Here is a 21,204-nt window from a genome sequence, read left to right on the forward strand (position 1 = left end):
TTTGCATGACTTTGCAAACCCCAGTTCTCAGGATGAGTTGTTCGATCCACAACAATCAGTAAGTTAGCCCCGATTCGATGTATAGAGGATAGCTTAAAAATGTGCAACAGACCCTTTATATCTAATGGAAGGAATTGGTCTTGTTTGTACAACTTCAAGGCAGGCAATAGATTAATGGCTGTAGATTCAGCACATGAATAGTAATAGTCCATCCGTGTTGGGAGATCTCCTCTCCACCCGATAGGGCATGTTGACTTAATTTACTTTTTATGAGACAAGCCCATTAAGAACAGTTTGCCATTCATTACCTTTTTGCTCACCTTTAATAATAAATTGACATATTTTCCATCACCCTATTACAGCACGAGTCTTTCATTAGAAAACTCCAATTAAATGAGACAAGCAGCCTTGTAGAGTATATCTTGCTCAGGAGGACCCAACATATCCATGCATTACATAGATACATGTAATGCTTCATTTTCCTGCGGAAGTGCTGTATGGAAATATGACAAGTTTTCCTGCACATTGTGGCAATCCTAGCAGCACTGATTTATAAATTTGTAACCTCTATAAGCAAAAATATCAAACAGGGAGGTACTTTTTCTGTCCCAATGGGCTATTAACCCTCATGATATTCTAAGTTAGGACATGGCACTTTTATGACTGTAGAGATATCACTACAGTGGGGAGGGCACATATTATTTTACATTCTGCATTCATTTTACGTGTAGTCTAGAAAATAATGCAATGGAAATAGACCCTAAATTCCGCACAGATACAAACAAGCTTAGGCTTTATTACTGCTCCAGTCTGCTGATTCCTTCCCTCGCTGTTGTTATTGAAAAGAATAATGAAATCACTGTGATCGTGTCGTATTTCGCTATGCCGCTCTCATTTGCAGTTATATTCTCATTAGGCACAAATCTAAAGCGCCAGTTCTGAACAGATCAAGGGCCGCATATAAAATAGTGTTATGCTACAAAGTGTATTGAACAAATGAGTGGAACATTTGTAAATATTTCCGTGATGCCCTTTTATTTTATATTGCCACTGTTATGCTACTTTTCTAGATTAGGAAGATCGGATACGAGAAATTCTATTTGTTGGTGGAAAATTGGAAGACCTGGAGATGTCTGTCAAATATAGTGGTTTGCTTTAACTGATTATTGCTCTAATACATTTATCTGTCTGGCTGCCTGTCTATCTAGCCAGACCCCAAAAAATGATAAACATGGGGTGATAAAAAAAATCAAAATAATCACCTTCTCCTCACTTGTGCTACCATTCCAGCCCCTCATCATGTCCTGCTTGTAGCTTTCTCCACCATATTTCTTACTGTTCCACCTTTCGATGTCTCCTTCCTCCATGTTAACTCTGCATCGGGTAGGACTTTGAAGCCATTAAGAATATTGTGACATCACGATGTGCATCATGATGTCAAAGGTCTACTTGGCATTGGATGCCACGGTGTTGGCTGGCTAGGCCTTCGGCGATACATGTCGTGATGTCAGAGGCCTACTTGGCACTTGAACCTCTGATGCCAGGCTGACTAGGTCTTAGGTGACACAACGTGTCACGTCAGAGCCTACCTTAGCACTGAAAGTTCCGATGTCAGGCTGTGACACAACTTGTGACATCAGAGGCCTATTTGGCACTGGAAGTTTCAATGTCAGGCTGGCTAGGCATTGGGTAACACATGTTGTGATGTCATCAGCCTATTTGGCAGTGGAAGTTCCAATGTCAGGCTGGCTAGGCCTTGGGTGATACATCTTGTGACATCAGAGGCCTACTTTGCACCGAAAGCCCGGACACAGAGTATACATTGATGAAGAGGATGTTGCATATGGTGGAGCAGTAAAGAGGTCAGAGGATCTTCACCGAGCAGGAGCACCCTCACCAGAAAAAGCTGACTGCTCTACTCGGTCATCTCTAGCAGTCTAATAATGCATTGGGTGGTACGAGCATGCTTGGCCACCATTGCTTCCAGACGGGACATTTTAGAGAACCGTTTTTTGGATTCCTTGTGATCAGATTCCCTACTGATCAGTAAATTATCATAAGAGCCAAATTAAAATATTGGTGCTAACCTTTTGATGCATCAAAAATGGATCATTTTTCGATGTGCATATATATCAAGCCTGAACGTAATCCTCCATAATACACGCTCTTGTGACAAAGGTCTGCGGCCTCGCTGTTGAGGATCCGTCTATTTTCCCAGTAACACATGCTTATCTCCCGTCTGGATCCCCATCCAGTGAAACAGCTTTGTCCTAATTACCTCAGGACGAGGCGATGCCCCCGAAGCAATCATATGTGTTTGTTAACACCCTATCCAGTGCGTTCCTCCCCATAAATAAAACATTACTGAGATTACAATGTTGTGTTCCTTTGGACTCCAGACCCCACTATCACCGTGGATGGAATTCACAAAATCTCCCCTCGCAGCCGGTTGCTTACTAGAAAAAATGTTATCAGCGGTTTGTATGCTCCGAGAAGGGTGACCGTGGAGGTGATGTTATAGGGCTACGTATTAACCTTCCCTCACCATATTAATAATGTAAGGAGTGGAAAGAGTTAACAAGTCTTTAATTTTTAAAGTGTACCTGTCTTACAGACACCCCCCTCCTTCTTTTTGCCTATGGCTGAAGCATGCAGATTAGATGCCTGTCAACCACGGTGAGATCTCATGTGAACTGACATTCATTGCTTTTTTTTTTTTGAGTGCACACAAAAACTTATTTTTTTAAGGTGCATTTGCTATCCATCAAATTACCTTTTTGTCACAAAGGTGCAGATCTGTGTTTTGTCAAGAGAGTCATCTACAACAAGGGATTGCATTTACGCTAACATGTTTTGTGGGGGTCTATTATCACAATTGCTCTATTTTCGAGAGAGAAGAAAAAACGCAGCATTGGTAAAAATCAAATATTCTGGGATTTTCCTGCAATCTATCAAGCTGTGATTGACTTGCAGGTCGATTATAAGGAGTGTTCTCCTCATTGATTTAAAGGGGTTGTCCCAAATTGGCATGTTCTCTATAGATGATAACTTGCTGTGCGTTGGAGATCCTAACCCTGGGACCGTTACAATCCCAAGAATGGGAACGGACATAATTACAAAAAAGGGATGACCACTCATGCTTGCAACAGCAATATTCATTGTCTATGGTACTGCTGGAGATTACCAAGAGCTGTGCTATCTCCACCAGTCCCAAAGATAATAATTGGAGTGATGTGGTGCATGTCTAATGTAACACTGGAGATACTAGAGATGTTCAGATAAGAAGAGGCTGCTCACATTGCTGTCCACCCTGTATATCTGATCTAATACTGGAGATATCAGGGATGCTGAGGTAAGAAGAGGCTTCTCACACTGCTGTCCACCCTGTCTATCTGATCTCATCGGAGATATCAGGGGTGCTGAGGTAAGAACAGTCTGCACACACTGCCAAATCTGCATATCTGATCTCATCGGGGATACCAGGAGTGCTGAGGTAAGAAAAGGCCGCTCAAACTGCTGTCCACCTTGTCTATCTGATCTCATCGGGGATACCTGGATTGCTGAGGTAAGAGGCTGCTCACGCTGCTGTCCACCCTGTCTATCTGATCTAATACTGGAGATATCAGGGATGCTGAGGTAAGAAGAGGCTGCTCAGATTGCTGTCCACGCTGTCTATCTGATCTCATTGGGGATACCAGGATTGCTGAGGTAAGAGACTGCTCAGGCTGCTGTCCACCCTGTCTATCTGATCTAATACTGGAGATATCAGGGATGCTGAGGTAAGAACAGTCTGCACACACTGCCAAGTCTGCATATCTGATCTCATCGGGGATACCAGGAGTGCTGAGGTAAGAAAAGGCCGCTCACACTGCTGTCCACCTTGTCTATCTGATCTCATCGGGGATACCAGGATTGCTGAGGTAAGAGGCTGCTCACGCTGCTGTCCACCCTGTCTATCTGATCTAATACTGGAGATATCAGGGATGCTGAGGTAAGAAGAGGCTGCTCAGATTGCTGTCCACCCTGTCTATCTGATCTCATCGGGGATACCAGGAGTGCTGAGGTAAGAGACTGCTCAGGTTGCTGTCCACCCTGTCTATCTGATCTCATTGGGGATACCAGGATTGCTGAGGTAAGAGGCTGCTCATGCTGCTGTCCACCCTGTCTATCTGATCTAATACTGGAGATATCAGGGATGCTGAGGTAAGAAGAGGCTGCTCACACTGCTGTCCACCCTGTCTATCTTATCTAATACTGGAGATATCAGGGATGCTGAGGTAAGAAGAGGCTGTTCAGACTGCTGTCCACCCTGTCTATCTGATCTCATCCTAGAGATACCAGAAGTGCTGAGGCAAGAAGAGGCTGCTCACATGGCTGCTCAAGCTGTCTATCTTGCTTAAAGAAGCACTCTAATAAAAGTTTTCATGCACTTGATATATTACAATCATCATATGATATGTCACTGTGTGCTTACAATTGCTCGTTTTGGCTTTCTTTCCAGCTAAATCTTCTCTTTTCTCTGCTCTATGTAGAAACAGGAAGTCTGTTATCAGTGCATTTATCATCCCCTCTGCAACTCCTGTCCTAGTTTCTCCACTCCTCCCCCTGCTAAGGACTTTCACAGTGACTTTTGACTCATGCAAGGAAAATTGATCTCCTGTTCCTACATAGAGCTTACAAGGATTCAGCTAGTCAGTTTTTACTGTGATGTCATAGACCTAATGGAAAAGAAAATAAATAGTTGGGTAGAAAGACAAAATGAGCAATTGTAAGTGCACAGTGCTATATAATATGACTGCAATATATTAAGAGGGATACAAATTTTGATGGGAGCACATCTTTAATATTAGAGATACCAGGGATGCTGAGATAAGAGGCTTCTTACACTGCTGTCCACTCTGCCTGATCTAATACTGGAGATAACAGGATTGCTGATGTAAGAAGAGGCTGCTCACACTGTTGTCCACCCTATCTGATCTAATACTGGAAATATCAGGGATGCTGGGATAAGAAGAGACTGCTCACACTGCTATCCGCCCTATCTATCTGATATAACACTGGAGATAACGGGTGCTGAGGTAAGAAGAGGCTACTCACACAGCTGTCCACTCTGTCTATCTGATATAATACTGGATAAACCAGTAGTGCTGAGGTAAGAAGAGGCTGCTCACGCTGAGGTCCACCCTGTCAGTCTGATCTAATACTGAAGATACCAGGGATGCCGAGTTGAAAAGAGCCAGCTCACACTGCTGTCTACTCAGTCTATCTGATCTATTACCGAAGATACCAAGTATGCCTGTGGCAAGAAGAGGCCACTCACACTGCTGTCCACCCTGTCTATCTGATCTAATACTGGAGATACCAGGGATGCTGGGGTAAGAAAAGGCTGCTCACACTGCTTTCCTTCCTATCTATTTGATATAATACTGGAGATATCAGGGATGCTGAGGTAAGGAGACGCTGCTCACACTGCTGTCCACCCTATCTTTTTGATCTATTATTGGAGATACCAGTATTGTTGAAGCAAGAAGAGACTGCTCACACTGCTATCTACCCTGTCTATCTGAATGACAATACATGGTGTAGATATCTCTACAGCAGATAAGCTTCCTACTGCACATGCTAAGAGGTACTTGTCCTAACATTCCTGGACAGGTTTCTCTTAGAATTAAAATGTCCATTGTCTTGTTACACTGTCGTGATTACTTCCTTAGACAAAACAATTGTTATTTGTTGATTAAATGTCTTTAGAAATGTATTTATAATTACATTTTCTTCAGATATTTTTTTCTATTTCTGGACAACCCATTTAAACATCTGAAGGCTTAGACCTGTTACTTTATTTCAGGGACCACAAAGGTTCCTCATCAAAGACTAGTACCTATGATATTTTCATATCTGAAGATGAAGCTTACTTGTGATGTTTTTCTACTATGGACATGACCAATTTGTGGTTAGCATGGTTATTTCTATAAGGAGCCACCAGTGCATAGTACCCAGTTACTTGGTGCCATGGAATGAACCAAGACGTTCATTCCTTGGACAGTACATAGAGTTCAAATCCTGGGAGCCTTGTATAATCTTAAGAATTGTCAAAAGTACTGTACTTGTACTGTTAACCAGTTGTATCATGGGGGTTGATGAAGTACAAAACGTTATTGTAATGTGGTTTCAGTTTTACTCATCTCTTCACTTTTGAGGTTATATAATCTTAAATAGGAAGCATCTGGCTGGTGAAGTATGTGACTGGCCTGTGACAATCAACAACGTAGATTTTGGAGGTTCTTGGTATGTCCTCTGATGTTAACTACAGAGTAGATGATTCTCACGTATCTTACTTATGGCTTCAACATACAGTATCTTCTCCATAACAAGATGAGGGTCTCTGTTTCTTAAGGTACTCTTATACATTAGATGGAAATCAAATTCCCTGATCTTGGTGGGATTAACAGATTATCTATTGTAAATGGGCAAATTACTTTCATCATCCAAATCTGAAGGAAAATAGGGTTCGGATTTGGATTGGATCTGGCTAGTTTCTCTCTTTCCACTGAAGCTGAGACCACCATCTATCAGCAGGAGCAGGGCTCAAGAGTGCTCTATTTGAGTGAAGGTCGAGGATATATATATAGTCACTCCATTCAAAGCCTAAATTGCATTGATGAGCAAAAAAATCAGCAGGATCCTAATCCGGGCCCCATTAGTACGGTAGTCCATGGCCAGTATTGAGAACCACCAACATACCTGTGGCATCAGAGAGAAGAAGGGGAAAAAAGGGAAAATGGATGGAGCTCACCATACTGCAAAATAATAGATGCCCGGGATGGAGACACGTGGAGGGTGCCGTTCCTGCTGGTGAGGCACAGCCGTAGAGAGGAGAAAGGAAGGAACCCAGGACAGCCATCCAGCATTAAAATCCAATTCATTCACAAGCCATTAAAAAAACTTTTGCAATGGATAGGAAAAAATCTGTTTCCCTACCACATGGTGTGAATCACGTCCTAGAATATTTCAGCAGTTGTGATTCCCACCATGTTGTTTACAATATTGAATGTTGCTTGTGCAATGTCGGGTACATTGGCTGCACGATAACGAAGCTTAAGAAGCGAATAGCAGAGCACATAAATAATATTAGCAATAACAATAGCCCCTACTTAGGTGTGGCCAATTTCTTTGCTACCACTCACAATAGTGATTTATCACATTATAGAAAAGGTGTCCGCCCAGAGGGGGTAATTGGCAAAAACATTTGGCATTAAGAGAAGCATTTTTGATTTTGAAATTAAATACAAAGTCCCACAATGTGATGAATTTAAAAAATGATTTATATTATATTTCTTAATTCAATATTATGTGTCACCTCCATTTGTGCCAATTTGCTTGCTATATGATCATCATATGATGTCAGTATTTTCTTGCTTGTCTTTTTGAAAGTTATCATGCTCAATCAGCATAGCACGCAGCTCTTGTTTCTAAATGCACGTGATTGATATTTACCGGTATGTATATCCTGTGCGAGTTGTAAACCTATAGCCTATGACTAAGGGCACCTGCATTACACCAGAAACGCATCAGCTTTTTACATGGTTTCCTTGGATCCTTGTTTTTAATGGCTTATGAATAAACTGTATTTTAACGCTGGATGGTTGTGCCGGATTCTCCCTCCTTCTCCTTCTATCCCCAACACCTGACCTAATTAGTAGAGCCAGAGCAACTTCATGTGAGTTGTGCCACAACGTAATGATGCTGCAGGTTTTAGGAAGTTCTCCGTTCTCTGGTCTGTCGACCATGGACTACTGAAATGGCCCCTGGATCAGGGTCCTGTTGATCTTTTTGCTCAACTGTACAAGAAAGCTAACTCGGCTATCTCTGTGAGCGACAATATGCATGCTCTATCATGACTTCATTCAAGCTGGGGACATTTGACCCCCATTCTTGTGATCGGTGGGGGTCCCAGTGTTTGGACCCTCATCAATCAGCAAACAGTATTGTCAGTAGGTGATAACTTTTACCAATGGCTTGACTTGAAGTTCATGGGCCCCAATGTCAAAGCTCCAACTGGGCCTCCAATCATTGTAAGTCTTTAATAGTATTGGTCTTAAGCAAAGGTACTTTTTGGGCCCTTGGCTCCAGCACTTGGGTGCACTTGCAACCCCTGCACCTATTTTAGTTTTGCCTCTGATCTTCTGCACAGGGCCCATTTCTATTAGGTCATCCACTTAGCACAATTTTTTTTTTTCTTAGACGGTTCCCTTGATAGCAAACTATTTAAAAAAGGAAAAATAATGTCCCATTGCTGAGACCTCCAGAGATCAGAAACCAGTTTAATTTCCCTACAGCGCCACTGTACGGGAAATTAAGTATTACAACTTACTGATTAAAATTAATCTGCTGTCTGATTGGGCACACAGAGGACAACTCTTGCAGAGCAAAATATTTTAATTGTAGCCACTCTCTAAATTTATTAATTAGTGGTGCCTTTTTTATGAGAGGGTGTATAGAAACTGGATATCTTGATCCAAAAAATCTCTAAGGGCTTGTTCAGATGTCAGAGATTAGACCTCTAATGCATGGCCTGACCGTGGATCTCCTGACCCAAGCATGATAGCTTTATGTATTTCTATGAGGCAGTCTCGGGTTGGGAGGGTCGTGGCCAGTCCGATGCATTGTGATCATTATGTTGTGGTCCGATCTCGGACTGATTTGCATAGATGTCTGAATGAGCCTTAAGGAGGGCCTGTTTTTCTCCTGGTATGTCAATTTTAGTAAATACTAATTAGCATATTTCCTATGAACTCCATTTCGTGTTACTTCTCTATTATTCATCCTAGAAATGTATGGCTAAAATTGTAATTAGGTGTTCCTATATGACCTTTGTCATTGGGACATATCTCATAAGACGCTGTCCAATCAGTGGTGATTGTATAGGGACATAGCCTATTAACAAGCGGAAATGGTAATGCCCAGATGTCAATTAATTCATACATTTCCGTTAGGAATAATAAAAGGCACAATGTATTTTGCTCCAGAATTGTTGGATTTCATGGTTACTTACGAAACAGAGAGGTCAGGAGAGCAACCAGGTCCTCTTTAAAGCAAAGCCTATCTCTATCCCGTCTACCATGGAAGGCAGGAATATTTACTGCCCCATTGATGTTAATATCAATTGTAACTGGGATTGCTCTTTAATGCCATGAAGTGAATTTCTTCCTACGATGTGAAAAAAGTGAGACTGTCTTATCACTCAATGAAAAATGGCAGCAGCACATTATAGAGATATGATGTGAATCTTTGATACAGTAATGGAAAAAGAAGTCTGGAGAAGGATACCTGATCCATGAGATGTCTGCATATTTACAAATCAGGACGCAGGATGAGTCGATCCATCACATCTTACACCCTTTACTGCAGGGATTTTGAATATTGAATGAAGTTTTGCCTTGCGGATTATACTTGTCCACTAATCCTTTAATATCTCCGAGGCCCCCTATCATGATTTCACTTTTAGATTTGCTCCCAGCATGCCGTAAATTGCAAATTGCCAGGCCAAAGTATTTTTAGTGATTGCAGATCTGCTGTGCTCATATACATTGGGAAGAAAATTAACTAAAATAGGTCTGAAGTTATCGCAATCATGTGTAAAAAAGTTGGTTTGGGAACCAGTGGAGATGAGCGAAGCTTTTGAAATTCAAATTCCCCAGATTCGCTTAATTTTTCTAGGAAGTTTGTCTCAAATCAAAAGTACTCAAAAGATTCTCATTGTAAAGATAAAGCAGGTATTCTCTTCTCCTCAACACAGAGCACCATGGAGTACAAAGAACACCAAAGAGGTAGAATAAAAACCAGAAAGTCATTTATTGAATCAAACATACATACAAAAAATGCTAGCCAAATAATAAGGCATCAAAGAAAAGAGGGAAATAAGTATAGGAGACATGCTGGCACAGCAGGAGGAACCGCTAGTATCAATAATAAAATAGCCAAAGGTGAGAATAACAGACCCCAATCAGGTGGGTACATATGAAACCATCGCAACCATAAGGCTGCCGTCACACTATCAGTATTTGGTCAGTATTTTGCATCAGTATTTGTGAGCCAAAACCAGGAGTGGGTGATAAATGCAGAAGTGGTGCATATGTTTCTATTATACTTTTCCTCTAATTGTTCCACTCCTGGTTTTGGCTTACAGATACTGATGTAAAATACTGACCAAATACTGCTAGTGTGACGGCAGCCTAATAGGTATGAGTTAAGAGTCTGTCAGTAAGCACCGTAGACTATGCCCCATAGAGCAAGCCCCCAAAAACCCCACGTATCCTGGAGATTGTTTAAAGCTCCCCCATAATAGCTGGCGTAAAGTATAGGTCCTCCCACTGAGACCCCTTGATGCGCGTTTCGCATGGATGCTTCTTCTTGCACATTGAAATATTGGTGTGAATGGTTTAGTGGCGTTGACATCAGGGAGTAGTGTGGGTTGCCAACCCTTCAGGCAAGGATAGTATTCTACCCCCTTGCCTGGTAATAAAGTAACTTTCGCACCTCCTTAAAACAAATAGCGGCCCCTTAAAATAAATAATTCCTTCTGCAGAATCTTTTAATGCCCCCTAAATGCCACTGCAAAAAGTAATGATGCACCTGAGTGCCCTTTCCAAAAATACTATTGCCACCTTTGTACCACCTTCACAAAAAATAAGTTTTTCCTTTCCTGATCCAAGTGAAGAACTCCTGTTCTCCCCTGCACGTGCACAGAGTAACGTCATTACGCCTCCTGCACTGGGATCCTGACGTCTCATGGTCTGTAGCCCAGTAGCCCTGCAACAGCCTGAGACGTACAGGACAGAGACTGGTAAGACACTGCTCTGCCACAAGATCGAAGTGTTTGAAGTTGCAATTGTCTGAAGATATGGGGCACCCATCCACAAATCTGGGCCAGAAGAATTTTAGACTCACAGCAATTACCCCTGCGCCCACCCACCCCACGTTTATATCACCAATTGACAAATAACAAGCAGAAAATAGCTATAAAACTGGTAAGTATTAATACACAGAATTGGTAAATGTGTAGGGTTTAAGGGCACCAATGATTAATGGTTTAAGAGCCTTGGACAGGTAATAATTGGTCAATATCCCTTTAACTTATGATCCTGACCATGCTTAGTTTAAAGTTCTCAGCAACCTGGGAAAGGAATAGCGAATACCAAAAAAAGTAATCTGAGTAGGACTAGTTGTCTCATGCCACTTAGTCTTCCTGCTCTGTTTAAGCACGCCCTCAATCACTGATTGGTAGTTGTCTGTCTATGCACAGTGTACACAGAAAGCTGCCTTTCAGTGGTGTGGGAGGAGTTATAGAGAGCTCAGCATTCAGAGCTCTGCTGGATCTGTAGCAGATAAAGCACTGATTTTATCAAAACTCTAGCAACTAGTCAAGTGGAATCATTGGTCATTGGTGGAATCAGAGCATGTGCCCTAGCATCATACTGCTCTCAGATTACATAGCAAAGACCTGGTGACAGATTTCCTTTAATACCAGATGGGTAAGACCCTCACCAATCAACAAGTTCCAAAGGATCCACACTATTGGTGATAACTTGTTTTCACTAGACATCCCCTTTAACTCAGAATTTACAGAATGTATGAAAAAGGTTTTATAAACTGGACACCTCTAGATGCTGTGATTGCCTTTTCAGCATGGACAGAGTTCATCATAAAGGTCTAAGCAAAGAACTGTGAAGCTTACCTTGCCCTGTGCTCTGTGCCATCTCTGGTGCCCACACACTTTCCTGATCAGGAGATGCGACCTCCAGTTCATCTTGACATTTGTGAATCGTGTGATTATTTACTTTGCTGTTTGGCTCAGGCTTCCAGCTGATAAATGAAGTGGCCACTACACATTTAATGGAATATATCAGTCCGGCCTCTTGTCTCTTCCTCGTCACAGAATCAGCTCAATCTGAGGTAATGTGATGTTCTCCTTGGTTTTCATTAAAAATGCTGCTTATTCTTTTTTGGCCATCAGCATGAACCAACCCATCGATGCCGTCAAGTTCCACATCCCGTGGGTGTCTTGTAGACAGAAATGTGAGATGGCTTGGCTCAATGTAGCTCTTTAAAAAATGTGCTTTTGGTGAAAAATGTTATCAAATTAAATGTATATTTTCTTCATAGTCCAGGAAGAAAAATGGGACATCCATAGAGAAGGTTGAGTTGGCTCCTCACAGCGATGTGTTCAACGCCCTTAATTCCTTGACGAATTATGTTTTTTTTTCTAATTTACCAGTATGTAGGATTACTAAAGGACATCTCCATCCAAACAACACAACTGGAATGCACAAGATTTCACTAATGAAACGCCAGATTGTGCTTTAGTTCTACACTTCTTATTGTAACTGGGAACAGGAAGTTGTCACTATAGTCGGCCATTTTGAAGGCCATGGATAACCCATCACTTAGGCTGCTATTGGTAATCACAAACTGTTGCTTCCCCTTCCTTTCTGTGTTTTGTGCTGAAAGCTGTGTGCATGGACCTCTGCAGTCCTGGTTTATGGACCTGTAGGCCGCCATATAGAGCCTCCCTATGTCCAAAGCAATATTTATTGGAAAATGTGGAAAATGGCACTTTTTTTTGCATATAGTCCTGCCAAGAATGCCTCTAATAGTGCCCGCTTGTGATTTAGGGAATCACCAAAATTGCCAGGATTCTTCCTGAAAAATCAGAACAGTCCTGGCATATTGGCAACTATGCTTATGTTGGCTCACTATAAACCTATAGATTTCCATTGGTGCCTTGTTATAGATCCTCACCACCGCATGAGCCTTTGTTATATATTCTGTTCCTATGGCTACACTGATGATGGAAGGTCATATAGCACATGCAACGTAAATGGGCTGTACTTTCCGATCATTTTGTGCCTTCATGTCGGTCTTTTGTGATCTCAAAATCACTTTTTTTCACATTCTGTAAAGTAAACTTTCAAACGTTAAAGATGAAACACGCAAAACACTTTAAGGGGAGAGTCCCAAAGCTATATAACTGGGATGGGGATCACAACGTAATGCTCCGATTGGCTGTCGGTTCTCCTAACCCAAGCTTAGAAATACCTGCCGTCACGCTCATGTCGGGAGAGACAATGACCAGTCCGAGCATTGTGTTGCGATCCTCGTCCAAGTTATACAGCCGTCTGAATCTTCCCTAAGGAATATTCCAATAGCATATACTAGTGGTTCAGAATACTTGAGCCAAAAATGACTGTTTAAGCCAAGCAAAGGCGCCTGGTGCACCCTTGGGGTGCTCGCACACTTCATTGCACCTTCCTGCCTTTCCATTTTTCTCCACCCTTCTCTTTATTGATTGACAGTTTGGCTTTGTGGAGGTAAAAAAGGGTGGAGATAGATTGAAAAAAAAAGTAGGTGGGAAGGTACTGAACTTGTCGGCAATGCCATGGTTCACCGAGCGCCTGTGATTGGTTTTGACCTCTGGGGCTATCACGCCATCTAGGAATGAAAAGGCAGCACGTGCCCCCATCGCAGTTGTATTCAGCACAGTGGCGTTCCACAGTTTGACTCCAGGTAGGTGAATGAAGCCAGTTTGTAGTTCGCTTCACACCCGAGTACCCTGTAACACCGATATTTCAGAAAAGGACACGTGCTGAACAGCGCTGTCCCCCCTTCATTCTTCAGATCTGTGAATGTCCCAGCGGTCAGACCCTCACCCATCACTAAGTGATGGCATATTCTAGCGATATGCCATCACTTACTGAGATGGGAGTGTAATAGGGTGCAGGGTTGCGTATGTCACCACGGAACAGACAGACCAACTGTTGAGGGGAATTTATTAACAGGAGTAAGATTCTCCTCGCAGGGAGTAAACAGGGGGTTAATAGAGGTAAATCAAACAGTAAACAGTTAAGCGAGAACAAAAGGGTTAATGAGTGTTCTTGTAACTTATCAGTCCAGGGAGGTCCTGACTGGAGGGTCCTAATTCCAGTGTGGGTACAGTCACCAGCAGAGTCCGCTTTCATGTACTCACAAGATGAAGTCTTTAGCTTTTACAGCACAGCCAGGAATCAGGGGCTCCACACTGTTAAGTCTCTCACCAAGAATCACAGTCTCTGTACTGATACTGCGGGGACCAGGGAATAGAAGTCTCTTCTCTGTTTCCTGGAAACTCCGGGGTTAAGACTTTTCTCCCAGTGAAGCTGCAAGCAGGAAATCACACAGCCACTTTGCTGCGAGTCGCTGTGCACCAGGCTGACAGTCTCTCTGTAGTAACGATGTCACACACACACTGGGCAGTTACTTATCACACTCAGGGATCTTTGCTTGTCACTGCGGTCACCAGGGCTGCACCCGAGTCACTGTCTCTGATTCAGGAGGCTTCCGAGTCTACACCCTCACATCCAGCCTTCACTCTGGTGGGTATCTCAGCCTCAGTGCCCTCACGGGGAGCACTACCTTTAGGGGAGCACGGCGCTGCAGCCTGCCCTCTCTTTGGCGCGCTGCAGCCTGCCCTCTCTTTGGCGCGCTGCCTTCTCTCTGCTCTCCCGCTCTTTTCTGACCACACCCCTCTCTCTTCCCAGCAGTCACCTGGTCCCCTCTGTCCAGGGCAGAAAGTCTTCCCCCCAACAATCAAGCTGTCTGACTAAGTGGTTCCAGGCAAGGAGCAGGGAAAGCAACCTCCTTACAGGAAAAGCCCATTAATCTGCCTATACATGTTAGAGTATTTCAACATAAAAAACATTAAAAAATAGTAATAGGACCACTGTACTATATAAAATGATTTAAAGGAATTTTATAAGATTGAAGAAAAAGTGTGGCTGCCTTCTTCCAAATAATAGGCCTCTAAACTACATTGCCTGGGTCTGATATCCAAGCTGAAGTGGATTGAATTGTAATACCCAAACAACCTAAAATGTGCAGTTATTTTTGGCAATACATACATAGCTGATGGAGTGGCGCAGTGCCTTATTAGTGCTCTTGCCATGTTGTGATCAATGGAGGTCACTGACGTTGGACCGCCACCGATCGCCTAAGAATCTAGCTTTGTGTCAGGGTGTCATTACTGAGATCCTAACCCTTTAAATATCAAGTGATTATTGTAACGGCAAAGACCAAGATCGATGCAGAATATGAATATCATGGAATATTATGTGCTCCAGTCGCCTATTCCAGGACAGATACATGGGGCCATCATAAATATTTTAAATATCCCTAATAAATCCCCGTTATTTGTGTCTGAGTTCACTGTCTCGCGGACGCATTTGCAGGAACACACTCCAATGAAGTCTTTAATACCTGTGCTAGCGGATGTGGGGAATTAACCTGATATTGGATTTGTACAGACGGAGCACAAGCCTGTGATCTCATTCCATTATTTTTAACTTCATACATTGATAATTAATTTGTCTGACACCATATTGATTTCTTGCCTCTTGTTTCATTGACAATGTCTTCAGTTTAATGCATAAATGGCAAGTTTCCCATTATGGAGGATTTACAAGGAAATTCGGACCTACAAATTATGGACACATGCCGGCTGACCTTCCGAGGAGATTACAAGTTACACAGAATACTTACAAACACCATTTATGTTTTTTCTTTGTTCCAGTGCATGAAAAATGAACAGACTTTGCTGTTAGTTTTAATGAGAAATGTCCTAATGTTTTGTGTATACAGCTTATATGCAGACTTATAAGTCTCTATGGTAACAGACTGCAAACAAGCCTCGTGTAGTCGGATTTTCAAATTGTGTCTGACTTACCGATATCTCACGAAAAGTAATGGCTGGGTGTATGGCTTTTCACACATATTGGATTACCAACGGATTTTTGGAAGGATTTTTCACCTAAATCAAAATAAGATTTATAGGAAATCTGCATGTTATTCATCTGATTGGGGTTTCAACAATTCTAATTAGAGGCATCTGATAATGTCTCCTTGGGATTCTGCTTGCACTTACTGTTCTGTACACATGACTCTTCAGCAATCTCATTATCATCTCAGGCAGATATATCACAGACTTTATACCTCAGATAAGGCATGATTCACCATTCACAATAGGTGATGTCACAGCTCACCTCCTCCTCCTCCTGTACAATGACCGATAACACGTCTATATACAGTAGATAACACAGGATCCACCTTTCACAATAGGTGACATCACAGCTCACCTCCTCCTCCTGTACAATGACTGATAACACCTCTATATACAGTAGATGACACAGGATCCACCATTCACAATAGGTGATGTCACAGCTCACCTCCTCCTGTACAATGACTGATAACACCTCTATATACAGTAGATAACACAGGATCCACCATTCACAATAGTTGATATCACAGCTCACCTCCTCCTCCTGTACAATGACTGATAACATCTCTATATACAGTAGATAACACAGGATCCACCATTCACAATAGGTGATGTCACAGGTCACCTCATCCTCCTGTACAATGACTGATAACATCTCTATATACAGTAGATAACACAGGATCCACCATTCACAATAGATGTCACAGCTCACCTCCTCCTCCTGTACAACGACTAATAACACGTCTATATACAGTAGATAACACAGGATCCACCATACTGAGTGATGTCCCAGCTCAGCTCCTCCTCCTGTGCAATGACTGATAACAGCTCTGTATACAGTAGATAACACAGGATCCACCGTTCACTATAGGTGATGTTACAGCTCACCTCATCCTCCTGTATAACGACTGATAACACCTCTATATACAGTAGATAACACAGGATCTATCATAAGTGATGTCACAGCTCACCTCCTCCTGTACAATGATTGATAACACCTCTATATACAGTAGATAACACAGGATCCACCATTCACAATAGGTGATATCACAGCTCACCTCCTCCTCCTGTACAATGACTGATAACACCTGTATATACAGTAGATAACACATGATCCACCATTCACAATAGGTGATATCACAGCTCACCTCCTACTCCTGTACAATGACTGATAACACCTCTATATACAGTAGATAACACAGGATCCACCATTCACAATCGGTGATGTCACAGCTCACCTCCTCCTCCTGTACAACGACTGATAACATCTCTATATACAGTAGATAACACAGGATCCACCATTCACAATAGATGTCACAGCTCACCTCCTCCTCCTGTACAACGACTAATAACACGTCTATATACAGTAGATAACACAGGATCCACCATACTGAGTGATGTCCCAGCTCAGCTCCTCCTCCTGTGCAATAACTGATAACAGCTCTGTATACAGTAGATAACACAGGATCCACCGCTCACTATAGGTGATGTCACAGCTCACCTCATCCTCCTGTATAACGACTGATAACACCTCTATATACAGTAGATAACACAGGATCTATCATAAGTGATGTCACAGCTCACCTCCTCCTGTACAATGATTGATAACACCTCTATATACAGTAGATAACACAGGATCCACCATTCACAATAGGTGATATCACAGCTCACCTCCTCCTCCTGTACAATGACTGATAACACCTGTATATACAGTAGATAACACATGATCCACCATTCACAATAGGTGATATCACAGCTCACCTCCTCCTCCTGTACAATGACTGATAACACCTCTATATACAGTAGATAACACAGGATCCACCATTCACAATCGGTGATGTCACAGCTCACCTCCTCCTCCTTTACAACGACTGATAACACCTCTATATACAGTAGATAACACAAGATCCATCATTCACAATCGGTGATGTCACAGCTCACCTCCTCCTCCTGTACAACGACTGATAACACCTCTATATACAGTAGATAACACAGGATCCACCATAATAAATGATGTCCCAGCTCACCTCCTCATCCTCCTGTACAATGACTGATAACACCTCTATATACAGTAGATAACACAGGATCCATCATTCACAATAGGTGATGTCACAGCTCACCTCCTCCTCCTCCTGTAAAATGACTGATATCACCTCTATATACAGTAGATACCACAGGATCCATCATTCACAATAGGTGATGTCACAACTCACCTCCTCCTGTACAACGACTGATAACACCTCTATATTCAGTAGATAACACAGGATCCACCATACACAATAGGTGATGTCACAACTCACCTCCTCCTGTACAACGACTGATAACACCTTTATATTCAGTAGATAACACAGGATCCACCATTCACAATAGGTGATATCAAAGCTCTCCTCCTCCTCCTGTACAATGACTCATAACACCTCTGTATACAGTAGATAACACAGGATCCACCATAATAAGTGATGTCCCAGCTCACCTCCTCCTCCTGTACAATGACTGATAACACCTCTATATACAGCAGATAACACAGGATCGACCATTCACAATAGGTGATGTCACAGCTCACCTCCTCCCCCTGTACAATGACTGATAATACCTCTATATACAGCAGATAACACAGGATCGACCATTCACAATAGGTGATGTCACAGCTCACATCCTCCTCCTCCTCCTGTAAAATGACTGATATCACCTCTATATACAGTAGATACCACAGGATCCATCATTCACAATAGGTGATGTCACAACTCACCTCCTCCTGTACAACGACTGATAACACCTCTATATTCAGTAGACAACACAGGATCCACCATACACAATAGGTGATGTCACAACTCACCTCCTCCTGTACAACGAATGATAACACCTTTATATTCAGTAGATAACACAGGATCCACCATTCACAATAGGTGATATCAAAGCTCTCCTCCTCCTCCTGTACAATGACTCATAACACCTCTGTATACAGTAGATAACACAGGATCCACCATAATAAGTGATGTCCCAGCTCACCTCCTTCTCCTGTACAATGGCTGATAACACCTTTATATACAGTAGATAACACAGGAACCACCATTCACCATAGGTGATGTCACAGCTCACCTCCTCCTCCTGTACAATGATAACACCTCTATATACAGTAGATAACACAGGATCCACCATACACAATATGTGATGTCACAGCTCACCTCCTCCTCTACAATGACTGATAACACCTCTATATACAGTAGATAACACAGGATCCACCATTCACAATAGGTGATGTCACAGCTCACCTCCTCCTCCTGTACAATGACTCATAACACCTCTATATACAGTAGATAACACAGGATCCTCCATACACAATAGGTGATGTCACTGCTCACCTCCTCCTCCTGTACAATGACTGATAACACCTCTATACACAGTAGATAGCACAGGATCCACCATAATAAGTGATGTCCCAGCTCACCTCCTTCTCCTGTACAATGACTGATAACACCTTTATATACAGTAGATAACACAGGAACCACCATTCACAATAGGTGATGTCACAGCTCACCTCCTCCTCCTGTACAATGACTGATAACATCTCTATATACAGTAGATAACACAGGATCCACCATACACAATAGGTGATGTCACAGCTCACCTCCTCCTGTACAATGACTGATAACACCTCTATATACAGTAGATAACACAGGAACCACCATTCACCATAGGTGATGTCACAGCTCACCTCCTCCTCCTGTACAATGACTGATAACACCTCTATATACAGTAGATAACACAGGATCCTCCATACACAATAGGTGATGTCACAGCTCGCCTCCTCCTCCTGTACAATAACTGATAACACCTCTATATAGAGTAGACAATACAGGATCCATTCACAATAGGTGATGTCACAGCTCGCCTCCTCCTCCTGTACAATGACTGATAACACCTCTATATACAGTAGATAACACAGGATCCACCATAATAAGTGATGTCACAGCTCACCTCCTCCTGTACAATGACTGATAACATCTCTATATACAGTAGATAACACAGGATCCAGCATTCACAATAGGTGATGTCACAGCTCACCTCCTCCTCCTCCTGTACAATGACTGATAACACCTCTATATACAGTAGATAAAGGATCCACCATTCACAATAGGTGATGTCACAGCTCACTTCCTCCCCTTCCCTTTATGATGTCCTTTGCTGTGATGAGAACGTGCTCATTAGGTAGTTCTTGCAATTTCTGGTAATATCCAGATTTTTTTTAATTTATATACATGTATGTTATGTTATGTATGTAAATATAGCTATTATAAAAACCTGATTCAAATAAGACATTCTGATGACCCACTTTTTTCTCTTTAAGACCATGTGGACTTTTCTTGTATTTTTAAATCATTCCATCCTTGCTGGATTAGAAATTAACTCTCCATTCATCAATTTACTGCTGATAAATCAATCTAAACAAGCAAAGCTGCAGTATAAAGCATGAAGGCATGACAACTCTTGATAAGATGAGTTTCAAATGCCCAAATACTCTGGGGTCAATAATCACAGCACACCCTAGTGGAGGAGGCCTGAAAAGCAGCCAAGCTGCCATCACTGAAAGCAACATGTAGCAGGTGAGGACCAACAAGCCGGCCATGTGTTCTACGTGTGCGCCATGACGGACGGATCATCTGCAGTATAGGACTGGGTTAATCTGCGAGATGTGTCTCATTTGACTGACGGCTTTAATTTTACTAAAAATCCATTATGTCATACTAAGTGGATCCTGGGCCGCATCCCTCATCCTCTCTCCAGTTTCTTATTTAGATGCTATCTTATCCTGTCCCCAGTAACACTACATTTGTCTCTGCATTCCAGATCATCAGCCCTATCAATCACTCCGCTTCCCTATCAAACAGCTGAGAAATAAAGCAAAGTATGACAACATTCTTCTTCCTGTACCTCCATCTGTAAATGATGGATTAAGTAATTTTTGTTCTCCAGCCCAGGAACACAAGACATTGCTCACGGTCTAAGCTTTCAAGAATCCTTATTTCTTTTCAACAGGGGGAAAAAAAGAAGAAAAAAATAACAAAACAAAAAGCAAAAAAAAACAAACAAGTACCGGTTCTAAAATAAAATACTGTCGGTGGCAGGGAAGTCTATTAACATGGGAAACAGTGAGAATTGAAATAATCTATTGAAACAGTGGGGAAGATTTACATTTTTCCATATCTCCAAAGCAGCTGTAGGCTTTTCTATATCCAATCATGTAAAAACCATTTATTTGTCTGATAGCCCACCAAAGTCACACATAGTACTATGAAAATACATTAGTTTGTGCCACCACGTAAATCTTTGATCTATATCAACGGGGGAAGTAATATAACGGCGACATTAGGATACCTGCGGTTGTGACATCCATG

This window comes from Ranitomeya variabilis, chromosome 1 (genome assembly GCF_051348905.1).
Source record: "Ranitomeya variabilis isolate aRanVar5 chromosome 1, aRanVar5.hap1, whole genome shotgun sequence".
In the NCBI taxonomy this organism is placed as follows: domain Eukaryota; kingdom Metazoa; phylum Chordata; class Amphibia; order Anura; family Dendrobatidae; genus Ranitomeya; species Ranitomeya variabilis.